This window comes from Macrotis lagotis, chromosome 7 (genome assembly GCF_037893015.1).
Source record: "Macrotis lagotis isolate mMagLag1 chromosome 7, bilby.v1.9.chrom.fasta, whole genome shotgun sequence".
Taxonomy (NCBI): domain Eukaryota; kingdom Metazoa; phylum Chordata; class Mammalia; order Peramelemorphia; family Peramelidae; genus Macrotis; species Macrotis lagotis.
In genome coordinates this window covers 176,030,178-176,045,164 of record NC_133664.1, presented here as the reverse complement: position 1 = coordinate 176,045,164, position 14,987 = coordinate 176,030,178, and the positions used below count along the sequence as shown (strand labels likewise).

The following is a 14,987-nucleotide window of genomic DNA, read 5'->3' as shown; positions in this document are numbered from 1 at the left end:
ATTCCTCTGCTTGTCTAGGAACTCTTCTATTTACTACAGCTTCTTATCATTTCACTGAAATCCTATTAGCTCCTCATGTAACATAGGAACTCATCACCACCTTGTTGCTTTGATGTCTGCTTCCAGCACATAGGTCCACCTAGTTCCCTCCACTCTTAACTTTCCAATGTATATGACTTCCAAAAGGGGCCATATATATTTTTCCTCATTTACTACCCTTCTGTCTTTTGTCAGATTTACTGATTCTGTTAATTTCTCCATTATTCAGTTATTTAATACACTTGTGTCTATTTCATCATGACTCCATGTGGGATTTTTTTTGCAAAGATATTAAACAGATTTTCATTTCCTTCTCCAGATCATTTTATAGATGAGGAAACTGAGGCAAACAGGGTCAAGTGAATTGTCCAGCCTGTCACTTGTCTAATTAGTAAGGGTCTGAGGCTGGATTTGAAATCAGGTCTTCCTGACACCAGACCCATCACTCTAATCACTGTACTACATTGCTATCCTAAGCTTATAGTTTTGTAAATAGCCAGGCTGCTCTGAAATTGTCTCAGAATCAGTCATCTTTAAAGCAATGTCAGTAGTCCAATGAGTACCCAGGGCAAGGAGAATTCATCCTGCCCTCTGCTTTCAGTCAAGAAAATGGTGACCATTCCAAAACACGTTGCAACATGGTGCCAAAAATGTTTCTTCTTGGACATTTCAGTGCCAGAAAAAAAAATCCTTGTCCATTCTCCTTGCTAACTTTGATGAGGCACACCTTCTACATAATATTTGCTTGTTATACCTATCTTAAAATTCTATAGAAATATGCTATTACTATTGACTAAGTATACAAAGTTAGCTAATGAAAAAACTGGGCAGAGAGCCAGGGCTCCTACTTCAAGTCTCATGTATTCTCCATTATCCTTTGAACTGTTTTGGACCCAACACCTTCAGGTTCTATGTCTCAAATACTGTGTGATGAGAATTGATAATCAGAACAGTCACTGTAAGATGATTTTCAATTATCAAGAAAAGATTAAACCCTCTTTAGCAGATTATACTCACTAAGGCAGGAAAGTGACCTAATCCATTTCAGAGAGATTTTAACAGGGGCTAAAATATTTATTTCATAAAATTTTCAAGCAGGGAAAGAACCCAAGAAATCATTACAGAAACTTTAATGCTTTAGAATATTCCATTCCCCAAACATTTGGTTTAATATAAGTTTCACATGCCAGGGCATAGCACAGGCACCCAAAGTTTCAATCAATAAAATCTAAAAGTGACAGCTTGAGCTGTTGTCTGGTAGTATATGTGGTCAATATCAACCCTATAGTTAACTAATTCTATATTATACAGTTCTCTATGTTTTAAATTCCTTATCCTTATGTCCTTTTACCTTGCCCAATTATGCCTTGCCAAACTCATATGAATCTTATTATATACAACTCTTTCTCTTCCATTTCACAATCCATCTAGTGTAGGCTTCTTGCTGCTCCAGCTCCCATCATCACTGTCTCATTAAACAAGCTATCTTTTGGTGAGTATTCCTACCTTACCTCTGCCTTTTAGAACCCATAGGTTTCTTCAAATCTCAGATCCAGTGCCCCCTCCTGTATATTTCTTTATTTTCCTAGTTGTAAAGGACTGTTGTGTGTGGGAGTACTATCCACTTTTATCACCTAGTGTCTTCTAGCACCAGAGCATTGTTTTACTGGTTGATTAGAGAATGGATCAGGAACTGGTGAGGATATTTAAGCATTTGTATTTGGTTTAGTAAATGGAGAACTTGGTGAACTTTCCACCTTTGTCTCCTACCTCTTCAACGTTCACCTGGGTAAGGATAAGGTAGTCTGGCAGGAACCTAACACCCAACTGCTAGTACCTTTCCCTAAAATTAAAAAAAATTTAAATGGCCTTCTATTCTCTCTCCTCTCTCTCCTCTCTCTCTCTCCTCTCTCTCTCTCTCTCTCCTCTCTCTCTCTCCTCTCTCTCTCTCTCTCTCTCTCTCTCTCTCTCTCTCTCTCGCTCTACCACAGATTCTTCAACATGATGACACTGCTGTTCCTTGCACACAAGACACTCCATGGCTCTCTATTTCAGGAATTTTCATAGGCTATCCCCACCAAGCCTAGAAATCCCTTCTCATTTCTACCCTCTGACTTTCCAAACATCCTTTTAAGTCTCAACTAAAATCCCATCTATTCTATAGAAAATCTTTCCCAATCCCTCTTAATTCTAATGCCTCTACTCTGTTAATTATTTCCTGTTTTTCCCTGTATTTAGCTTGTTTGTATAAATTTATTTGTGCCTTGTCTCTTTTATAAGACTAAAGGAAGGGGCTGTCTCTTGCCATTTTTTTTTATATCCCCAGTACTTAGCATAGTCTTAGTAAAGGTGCTTAGTAAATATTTACAGCTCTACCACTAGGTGATACAGTGGATAGAGTGCTTAACCTGGAGTCAGGAAGACTCATTTTCATGAGTTCAATTGTGCCTTTATATACTTTCTAGCTCTGTGACCCTGGGCAAGTCATTTGACCCAGTGTGCCTCGATTTCCTCATCTGTTAAAATGAACAGAAGAAGAAACAACAAACCACTCCAATATCTACTCCAGTATCTGTGCCAAGAAAACCCCAAATGGAATCATAAAGAGCCAGACATGACTGAATACCAGCAAAATGTTTACTGGCTGACTGATTACATCTCCTCAGACCAGATTTGAATTCAAGAAGATGAGTCTTCTTGACTATAGGCTTGGCACTCTATTCACTGAGCCAACCCCAATCTCAGATTATACCATGGTTGTTTGTGTGCATGACTTATCTCTCTTAATTACTACTCTCTTTAATTACTGTCCCTTGAGGGCAGTATTTTTCACTGAAGTTCATTTCTATTCTGGTGAGATGTTCAGTTGTTTCAGTCATGTCTGACTTTTTCTGATCCCTCTAGGGTTTTCTTGGCAGAGATACTGGAGTAGTTTGCCATTTTCTTCTCCAACCCATCTGACAGATGAAGAAACTGAGCCAAAGTGGGTTAAGTGCCTTGTGAAGGGGGTCAAAGAACTGATAATCAGCTGAAGCCAGATTTAAACTTAAGTCTTCCTAATTCCTGGTCTGGTGTTCCATATACTGAGCCACCTAGCTACCTATTTCATAAAATGTCTTTAATTGCTATAGCTGCGATTTTTGGAAGAAATCAGTAGAGATACATTTAAATCCATATGGCAAAGACTCATAGAGGAGAGAAGCTAGAGACACTTAAATTGGGGTTCCCTTGAAGGGAAACCTTTTGGGAAAGGACCACTTGTGACATTGGGATAAGAGGAAGTTTTTATGAGGACTCAGACATGGGATTAGCTGCAATTAGTAGCAAAGATATAGAGAAGTTATGGGATATTTTGTTTATTTAAGCTTCAAGAAAAGAAAAAAAAAGGAATTGCTGAATTGCATAAATTGCCTAGACCAAACAGAATATCTAAGAATGTGTAACATTTCAGAGTTGATTTCATTAGGAAAAAAATCATCCACCTAGAATGTGACCTGTGCCATTTTAACCATAATTTCTTCATGAGAACTGTGGGCTATGTTCCCCATGCAAGTCTGGGGGAAGGGAAACTCTTTAAGGAATGAATTTGGAGGTAGCTTCTCCCTTGACCCTCTTACCACTTGTGAAAGAAATATCCTCTTATCTCTGGGTCACTGACTCATATTAAAAATAACTTAGTTCTTTATTATCACTTTTTTATCAATAATTAGATTTGGAGATCACTGCATCCTGGAATGTAGAGCTACATGTGCATAAACTATCCTCCCAATCCCCTTTTGTCAAAATTTCTGTGAGTCAATACTAGGTTTCATTCTATGAAGAGAATTGAGCAGAGCTAAGAAGGCAGGATCCTGTGGTCAGATGACATTAGGAGTATTGTGTTCAGTTCTTGAAACAGTAGTTTTAGGAGTCTTTATTTTTCAGCTGACTTTCAAATCTCTATATCTGCTCCTTATCTCTCTCCTAAATTCAACTCCTATTTCACCTCCTAGATACCACCAACCACCTGGATGTTTTCTCAGTACCTTAAACTCAGTATATCTCAAACTGAACTTAATATTTTCCTTCTTAAACTTATTCCTCCTTTATGCTTCCCTCATTCTGTTCAGGGTACCATCATCCAGTCATGCTTGAATCCTCCCACTCTGCTATTATCCCTTTTAATGGATTATTGTTTCCTGTAGATTCTACCTCGACACTTTCTCACTTCCTTCTCCTCTCTTGTCACATCACCACCACTCTTAAACTTCCCTCACTTCTCACTAGGACTTTGTCTTCCTATTCATAGTCTCTCTTCTCCAATCTATCCAGACTGTGAGCTCTAAGGACTGAGATTTATTTATTCATTTATCTATTCATTTGTTTATTTTTCCTTCCTTTGCTTCCCCAGTGCTTATCATACATGGTACATAATATGTAATAGATAAATGCTTGTTGACAGATTGACTGAAATAATCTTCTGAAAGCATGGGTTCCCTGTGGCATTTTTCACCCCAAAGATATTGCTCCCACCATACCTTTCCAGACATTTCATATTACTCACTTTCATTCTCTCAACATTCCAGTCAAAGTGGCTGGGCTGTTCTCCAAACTCAACACTATCTCATGCTCCTGTACTTTGCTCAGGCTGGCTCTCATACCTGAAATATTCTCGCTCCTTGGAATTCCCAGGTTCCTTCAGGGTTCAGTTCAAGTACCATCTTTCCACCTTTCTTCTCACTCCCAGTCAATATTTCTTTCCCTTATATGTGATTTGGTTTTTAATTTCTTTGCATGTCGAAGGCATCTTTCTGATAGAATGAAAACCCCAAAGAATTGATAAGATAAAGATAATCTTTTGTTTTTCCTTTTTTGTATCTGGAGGATGCAAAATGCAATGGTTAGCTTACAGGAATCCTTGAATAAATTCCTGTTGGGTAGGATGAAAATCCTTTATATTTTAGTGTGAATTTTTAATGTCTTTGCCCCTTCCATTTGCATTTTAAGCCTCATCACTAATTGTGGAATAATTATTTTTATTCCCTGGTAAAGGTAGTTCAGACATCAGAAAATAGGCAGTTTGAGTAGTAATTGAGATTTTCCCCCTCCCTTCCCTTGTATCAGTCTCCCCTTATTTTATTCCTCCAGATCTTTTCTTCTAAAACATCCCCTGCTCTTCCATGTGTAGACTGGCCTTGACCCAACAAATGAATGTTTAAGACTTAGAATTCTGTTTTATGTAGCACAAAAATATTTAGTCAAGTACTAAGAACCATTTGCTTTATTAATAGTAAATTTGTGTTTCACTAGTCTACTATTTTAGTGAAAGATCATACTCAAAATCTCCTTCAAAAACTGACATATTAAATAGGACAGGGAATAATTCTAAACGTGAAACTGAATTAAGTATCCAGGTCAAGTTTAGTATGCATGATCCACTCATTATACAGGGTTCAGGTAACAAAATTGTACTACTTATAGCTCAGATCTCACAAAATGAATTCTAAATGCAATTTCCTTTTTTTTTTTTGTTTTTTTTTTTGACCAGAAAGAACATTGCTTGCTCTGGCAATCAAAACCCTATTTGGTCTGGTTACAGCTTACCTTTTCCATCCATGTGGTCCATGCAATCAATCAACAGTCATTTATTTAAAACCTAATATATTTCAGCACTATTCTAGTTGCTAGGGCTTCAGATACAAATAATAAAATAATCCCTATTCTCAGGAAGCTTCTAATTTGGAGAGAGGCATGGGAGGAAAAAAAATTACATAAGTATATCCAAAAATGTAAAGAGAACAAATGCGAATGTGTGTAAGGTAGTTTAGGAAGGAAAACACCCATTGGAGTGAATGGAAAAGAGTTCATATTAGAGGTACCATATGAGTTGTGGTGAAGGATGAGAAGTATTCCAAGAGACAGAAAGAAGAAAGGAATGTCTTATAGACAAGAGGGATGGGAGTTAGTGTGTCAAATTAGGAACTGAGGGAAAACTGGTTGGACTGGATCACAGAATATGGAAGGGGGAGTAATGTATAAAGAATTTGGAAAGAAAGGATTAAAGTCAGGTTGTGAAGGGCTTGAAAAGATAAATATAGGAGCTTATCTTTTACAGTAATGACCACAATAATTGACTGGACTAAGGGAGTGACATAGTCAGAACTGAGGATAAGGAAAATCACTTTGTTTAGGCAAAAATCAAGCTATTAGTCATTTCCTAATCTCTACTTAGCCTTTCCTTCCCTGTGCCTTAGTACATATCTGGAAATGCATGCTCCTTATATCTCTTCCTATCACAGTCCTGTTAAGTTCAATAGTCACCTTCTGGTGATCTCTCACTCTGCATTCCCTCATTTGGCCTCTCCTGTGCATCTCATCCCCATTATTTGTAAAAACTATCAGGACAAATGGGAAGCGGGAGCAAAAGTCTTAACTTCAAGAATATTGGTTCTGTATTTAGAATGGAACCCTGGCTTCCAGCTTGGAATATTTGCATGGAACTCTAAAGTTGACTCAATGTTTTGTGCCTGTTGAGGAGAGGGAGGAAAGGGAAGGTGGAATGGATTGGAGTGCTTTGGAGAGGAAAAATATTATTCCTCCTTCCTTTCTCTGAAGGAGGATATATCCTATCAAGATTACAAGAGGACTTGGATTCAAATATAACCTTTGCTATTCACCAACCATGAGACCCTGGAAGCTGATGACACAGTGGATATTATGCAAAAACCTGAGTTCAAATTTGACCCCAGATACTTACTAGGTATTTAACCCTGGGCAAGGAACCTTTGTTTGCCTCTGTTTCCTCATCTGTAAAATGGGGATAAATAACAGCAACTACCTTCCAGGGTTGTTGTGAGGCTCAAATAAGATAATAATTGTAAAGTTGTAAGCACCACATAAATATCAGCTATTGTTTTTGATAATAATATTAGAAATAATAATAATAAAGTGAGGATAATAATAATAATAATAATAATAATGCCTACCTCACAGGATTATTGTGAAAATCAAATGAAATAATATCTGTAAAGAGCACCTCATATATCTTTATAAATGCTTATTGCCCACCTACCTTGGACAAAGTACATAATGCCCTTGTTGAGTACCATATTTTCCCATGTATAAGATGCACCTTAATTTGGGGGCCCAAAATTTGAAAAAAAAATATATTACATAAAGTTATTGAACTCAAGTTTTATTCATCTTTAAATTCAATGACCTTCTGCTCATAGCTTTAAGGCATCTTTTGGACAAGTCTGGTGTGTGGTACAGGCTTAGTCCATTCTGTTTCATAACCCTGAAGCAACACTTGTGTCCTTCATGGAAATCAGTCTCTTCTTTTTCATCAACAGTTCTTCTGGCCTCCTGCTGAACCATCTTTGTGGACACAGGAATTCCAATCACCCTTTGCTCTTCAATCCATCTCTTCAGTCTCCTCTCTAAATCAGGACATTTTGCTGAAGTTACCTCTCATACTCTTCTTCTGCCCTGGCGTTTTTCAGTAGGGTTTCGTCCTCCAGTAGCCAGTTTTGGATTGTTTTCTTAGTTAGAGGAGGACCAAACTGAGGTTCAGCAAAACGATTTCCCTTCACTTTTTTTTAGGGTTTTTTTTTTGCAAGGCAAATGGGATTAAGTGACTTGCCCAAGGCCACACAGCTAGGTAATTATTAAGTGTCTGAGACCAGATTTGAACCCAGGTACTCCTGACTCCAGGGCCAGTGCTTTATCTACTATGCCACCTAGCCGCCCCCCATTCACTTTTGCAAACTATATCACCTTGAATTTGAATTCAGCACTGTACAAAATTTTTTTCTGAGCCATTTCTGGACAGAATGAGGGAAAATATTACCTAATATACTGGTAACAAATGCAAAACAATGAGTGTAAAGACAAGTGGGAAAAAAGCTGGAAATGCAAGTAAAAAAATCTACAACCACTGTATAAGAGGCTCCCAGTGTTTAGACCCCAAATTTTTCAAAAAGGGTGTGTCTTATACACAAGGAAATACAGTAGTTTTAGTCATGTCTGACTCTAGGGTTTTCTTAGCAAAGGTATTGCAGTGATCTGCCATTTCCTTCTCCAGCTGATTTTACTGATGAGAAAACTAAGGCAAACAGGGTTAAATGACTTGCTCAGGGTCACATGGAAGTCACAAGTAAGTATCTAAGATCAGATTTGAACTCAGGAAGATGAATTTTCATGATTCCAGTATTCTATCCACTGTGCCACCTGACTTCCCATAACTTCCCTCAGCCTCAGTTTCCTCATCTGTAAAATTAAAAAATTGGATTAGATGACTTCTGAAGTCCCAATAAATTTTAGATTTATGGCCATATTTTTTTTCATCTCTTTGTCCCTGGCCTTGAGTTAACTGAGTAGATACTTATTGATTATTCAGTTTAAATTTAAATTAAACATAACATATAAAAATCCAATCTTAGAAAACATTTTGCTTTACAAAGGAATCACCACAATCCTACTGCTTTAAGTCATATTTAAAATGTAATTGAGGATGCAAAATTAGAGTTTCACACTTTTTAGAAATGTAGGTACTGTGTAAAATATAGGTAGGCATGAAATATTGACATTTAGGGACTGCTGTAGGCAGGAAGGGGAGGGTGAAATGCTCAGTTATTGTATTCAACCAGAAAGGAAGCCGGATGAAATTTATTCTATTGAATGGAAAGACAAGTTCAGTTCAAATCCTTGGTGATAGAAATTCTTCAAAAAAGTGAGAGTGATAATTATTGGTTCTGGGGCAGCTAGATGGCGCAGTGGATAAAGCACTGGCCCTGGAGTCAGGAGGACCTGGGTTCAAATCTGACACCAGACACTTGATAATTACCTAGCTGTGTGGCCTTGGGCAAGCCGCTTAACCCCAATTTGCCTTGCAAAAACCTAAAAATAAAAAGAAAGAAAGATAATTATTGGTTCTGTAGTCAAAGGATGCATGTTCCAAACCTTCATCTGATGCTTAGTCCTTGTGTCACCTTAGGCAAGTCTTTTGCCCCTCCCTAGGCCTCAGTTTCCTCATATGTAAAATGAGAGGTTTGGCTCAAAGTCTTCTATCAGCCTAATATCTACTACCCACATGGTATCCGAGGGATCAATCTAATTCTCCACTTGGCAGCTGGGTCAGTATTTCTGTTTAGCCTCTGGCTCCCCATCCAGAGAGGAGCCTGGGCCAAGGTCATTGCCACAGGGTCTCCTGGGGGGGGGGGGATTTGTTTGGAATTGGAGAAGCCTCCAAAGGAAGAACTCCAGGCTTCTTCCTACAGCTACATCCAGTGGAGAGGCAATAGGATTCTTGCTGCAGCAAGAAATTGCTAGAACATTAGGCTTGATTAATAATCTGTCCTCCTCAAGATAGCTTGCAGGGCTTAGAGAGAGAAGGCTTTCCATTTCTGGGAGAAATGAGAGCATGTGGCTCAACATTTTCTTTCTATGCAGGCAGCTGAATAGATAACATTCAAGAAATCAGAATTGGGGATAGGAGACAGGGGTGGAAGAAAGAAGGGGTTGGGGTCAGCTGAGGTCCACATGGGTGCTCTATTTCAACAGAGTGGGCTTTATAAAAGAGACTTAATCTCTTCTTACTTTGTAGTCCAGAATAGCCCTCTTTGCAATTGAGCTAGAAAGTTTGGGGGAAGGAAGGGAGCAAGTTCCTCTGTCCCCATCTAACAACTGAAAATGAAAGTCCACAAGTTTGGCAATCTTAATTGTCCCCTGGTTGTCCTGTGACTGACTCTAAGTTTTGTTATCTCCTAAGCGGAGTACTGGTCTGGGACTGCTTCTCTTGACAATTCAAATTGCTTGGCAGGGAGGTAGTTTAGAACTTACAGTTCCCTTGAGGGCACTGATTGGCCTTTTTAAAGAATGAATAAAGAGGTTTACCTATGGCCAACTGACCTCACCACCTCAATCCCCTTGCTTGAATAACCAAAGCTATGAAAAGTAGTTTATGGAACATTTGGTGGTGGCTGGCTTCTACAGCTGCTTTCAAAGGGACATTTTTTCATCCCCTGGGGTCCCCCAAAGTTTGTTGATTGACCTTCAGTTTACAGAATCTTATCCAATCCCTTCCCTCATGCTGATAATCAGAGCTTTAATGGTGTGTTACCTTTCTACCTTTACGAGGATAATATTAGAATTTCAGAATCTGGGGAGAAACCACATATAAAACTGTAAGGAGTATTTGGAAAAAGGAGAGTTTGGAAAGAAGATCTGACTTTTAAAATTTCTCTCTTTGGGCTAAAAGAGGAAGATGATTCAATAATACCAAATGTACTAATTGTAGAAAAAATACAAAAAGCAAGATCATCAAAATCAAATGGAAACAGAGGTCATTAAGCTTTACATAAGGATCCTTGCAAGACATATTGACTAGGAAATAAGTCACATATGTTTTTGTTTCTTTTTTTTAATCTGGTTTAATCTGGTCAGATGTATGCAAAAGTGTCTTGGGCCACATACTGTTGCTGGCCACATGTTTGACATCTTTATTGTGGCTTTGGAGTCAGAAGACCTAAGTCCCTATCCCATATGTCATCTATTCAACACTCTCACAACATATACTGATGTAATCTTTAGGCAGGCTGCCTAAGAAGGCAGGGTTATTTAATAGAAAGAACATACTTCTGTAAGTCAAGAATATCTAAATTCTTTCCCTGTACTTTCCACAAATACACCAAGTAGTCTCAACTCCCTGCCTCTGTTTCCTCATCTATGAAATGAAGAGGGGGTAGGTAGTAAGTAGTCTCTGAGATTCTTCCAACTCTAGAGTATGATCCTGTGAGATGGAAGAGATCATCTAGTGCCACACCTTTATTTTACTGTTAATAGAATGAGAGAGGTAAGGGACTTTCTTCTATGTAACATCTCTTTTATTTATCCAATGCCTATGACATTTTATAAAACAACAAAATTTTCATGAGTTCACATTCTAGTTGGGCTATTGCTTCAAGGGCTGTCTTTTTTCTCTTTCTTACTCATCTGGAGTTCTGGCTAAATTTGTTTATTTTGTGTGTATACTTCATTTAATAAATGATGACATTAGAATCCTGGAATTTTAAATCAGGAAGAGTCCTTAGAAACCATCTGGTCCATTTTCCAGATGAGAAAACTAAACCCCAGAGAAGTTAAATGACTTGTTTTAAGTGGGATGAACTCTGGTGATGTGATTTCTACTTCATTTTTTGTATACTACTTTATGCTATCTCCCTAAGAATGTATCCAAAATTATTTTAATATATATTTAAGGCATTAAAAGGATACTATGTTTTGAGAGTCCTTGAACTTTTGAAGTGATTGCATTTGGGGGACATACTGCAACTTGCCCAGTTGTTGAACTGCAAAAGTGATAATTTTTCATTTCTCCACTTCAAATAGTTATGCAATAATCTTTGGAATCTTTGGAAATGATCATAACATTTGATTAGTTTTATTAAATTGTCGATCTATTTATCTTTGAAAAGTTTTACTTTAGTCAATAACTGCTAATTCCCTTCTCTTCTCCTTCCCTTCTCTAAAAGGTGTCTTTTAGATTCCAGATTTGTATTTTGGATCTTCTCCTGCTATAAAGGCAATTAAGTTTATTTGATTTATTTTCAATTCCTTCTAAGGCAAATGAAGTATATTTCAAACAATGCTAATTTTTGATGGTAGTCCTTCTGCTAGATCAGACCACAACCATTCTGTTACTGAATAAATCATCTTAGAGAGTACCAAGGCTGAAAAAATCATTAGGTGTCCACTACCCACCCCATCTTCTTTCTCATAGTCCAACTGTTCTATCTTGGGAGAAAGATAGTGAGAGGGTTTGAGGAGCACATCTTTGAACTACAGGTTATAGGAAACCATGAAATAGTCTTCAAAAATATAAACAAACTGAAGAGGGGCTTCAATATAAAAAGAAGAGGAAAAATTAATATTATTGAAAGAATCAGACCTGACCTAATCAGAGGGTCAAAGAGTAAAAAAATGTCACCTAGAGAAGGACCATTGTATATTCAGGGCTAAAAATCAAACAGAAGCAAAAGAAAAAAATAAACAATTTGAGGTTCTTTCTGATGAAGAAGAGGGAACTGAATGATCCAAAGGGGAAACAGTTACTTATCCTACAAGAAAAGATGGTGAGACATGGACTACAAATAGTGAAACTCAGAAATGGTTTATGATTTAATTCAAAGATAGGAATTAATAGTTTGATGTTAGCTCTGAAAGAGATTTTCAGGAGAGTGTCCCGGGAATCTCTGCTTGAACCTGTATAGCCTAATGTATGCACATAAAAATTTACAGATGATGCAAAGCTTGGAGGGAAAGTTTAACACACTAAATGACACATCCAGGACTGAAAAAAAATCTTAACTCATTGAGTATGTGGAGGAGGAGGGGAGGTTCGAACTGAATAAGATGAAATTTAGTAGAGTCAGATGCAAAGTCTTCTGAACCCAAAATTCAGCTTTTCAAGTATAAGTTAAATAAAATAGTTGGTCTTAAGTGTTTAGTGAGCTATAAGCTCATTGTGAGTCAGCACTGTGATGTGTCAGACAAAACAACACGGAAAAATGAATGACATCTTGCACTGAATTAAGATTATTCTATCTTTGGGAATTAAGAGGTGCTCATCTCACACTGCTGTGGTCAGACATCATCTGAAGTACTGTTCTCAACTCTTGCCCCAATTGCTCAGAAAAAAACATTGATAAAATGGTGCATAAGGGAGAGGGGGCAAATTTGTGGTCTCCAGGTCACAAGTGACAAAACTCTGGAACCAGATTAAAATAGAACTGGGAAATGTTTAACAAAATAAATAGAAATATTGTACAGTATAGATGATGTTAATTTGTAGGATTTTTAAGTGAATAAGTGGTCTGCAGAGATCCATTTCTATTAAAACTTAACACTACTCCAGAGATGGAGGACAAGATGCTGATGGGTCTTGCACCATATGAAGACTGGGAGAAGAAATTAGACTATTTGGCCTGAAGAAAAGAAGTCACAGACAAGGCACAATAACTGCTTTCCAGTATTTAAACAGTTATCATGTTGAAGAGGGATTAAATTTGTTTTGTTTGGTTTCAGAAGAATGAAATGGGAGCAATAAGTAGAAGTTGTACAATAACAAATTTAGCCTTAATGTAAGAAAAGCATTTCCTGATGCTCCAAACTTTTCCAAAGTGGAATATGCTGTCTCAGAGAAAGTTACTGTGTTTGTTCCTCTTTGTTTTGTATTTTCAAGTAGTGTCTGAATAACTCCTTAGAAAGTATGTTGTAGTAGGTATTCTTTTGGGGGGATTGCTTGGGTAAGATGACCACTGTGAAGATCTTCCAACACTAAAATTCTATAATTCATAATGGAGAAGGAATTCCAAGTACTATTGAAATCAGGATTTATATATTCAACTAAGTCATTAAAATTTAATTAGACCCAGTTTCAGATGACAAAGCAAAATAATAATAATAATAATAAAATAAAACAAAACATGAACACCTTTTAAAAGTACTTATCATGTGCCAGACACTATATTAAGCAATAGGTATGCAAATACAAAAAGACAAAAGAAAAGAAAAATATTCTCTACCCTCAAGGAGCTTCCATTCTAATGAAAGCAGTAAACACAGAAAAGTAGATGTAAGTGGTGAGGTGGGGAATTGGGGGAGGGAGGAAAGATGCCCATAAAGAAGGCATGGTGAGACAGTTGGGAAACTCAGTAGTAAAATGGAGAAGGAAATGTAAGTTGACTGACTTAAAATAGAATTTGATTTGTGGGGAATGAATACCTTCTCAATTAAGTATTTCTGATTACTGATTTATATTGACAGGATGCTGTGTGCTGTATTAAATATATGGGCAGTTTACTATCCACCCAAGGAGTTTTCCATTTCAAATTTTAAGTTCTATTACTGCATACCTTACTTTGCATCACAGATCTTTGTCCTATAAAAGATGTGCATTAATAAAATTCACATGAACTGATATACTTGATAGGTACATTGTAATGTAAAGATAATTTGATTATTTGATTACAAATAAACAAAGAGAGAGAGAGAGAGAGAGAGAGAGAGAGAGAGAGAGAGAGAGAGAGAGAGACAATAAAGCCCAAGGATAAGGAATTTGGGGTTTTGTTGGGGTTTTTTTTTAGTTAAAGGGAAAAAAAAAACAGAATAACAAACAGTAAAAAGTGTATCTGTTTTTTAAAAGCTTACAGGCCTCCCTAAAGCATTTAAGTACTGAAACCTTCAATTTGTTTCAATAATTCCTATACAGCTATATGGGGTGAAAAAGGTTAATGATAGAATTTTTTTTAAATATGTTCCATTGAGTATAAATGGCAGATCTGACAGTTAAAATGAAAATTGTTCCAGAAGAAACTTTAGTCAAACTAATTATTTGAGATGTTATAAGGATGTATAATTATATTCTTCACCTTTTTAAAAAAAGTTTTATTACAAATGTGCTTTTAAAGAACAAGTAGAGAAATAAAAGCTGTAATTGTTCTTAATTATAGCTAACTGTAATTGCACTCAATTGCAATATGCTGAATATCACCAATGGCTAAAGAAATCCTGGCATACATACAGTGCACGCACATTCATGAGATGAGGTATAGTTTTATGAATATTCTGTTATCTATAATTTAGTTCTTTTACTTTTGATTCCATTTCTGTTGATTTGATTTGGGATTTTTCTAGTGATTATAGAGATATAATTGTCATATGGATGTTATAAATCTTATAGATTTTTTCTGATATTGGTTCAATTTGCTCTGAAAAGGACATTTTCAAGGTTATTAAATAAGAAATTTGGAAATGACTCACCATATATATAAATCTTTGGTTTTGACTTTTAAAAAATTTTCATTGTTCACTTTTTTTTACATTACCTTTATTTCCATATATCTCCCTCCTTCCCTGTTCCCCTTCCCACAAATCACTTTTAACAAAAAAAAAAATTAAAATTGAGAGAG

General features: G+C 36.7%; 1 protein-coding gene across 4 annotated transcripts in view; it reads left to right on the top strand.

Moving 5' to 3' along the window:
• The window catches only part of CELF2 (CUGBP Elav-like family member 2), a 632,079-nt gene that overhangs the window by 107,443 nt on the left and 509,649 nt on the right, over positions 1-14,987 (top strand). The window lies entirely within an intron of this gene.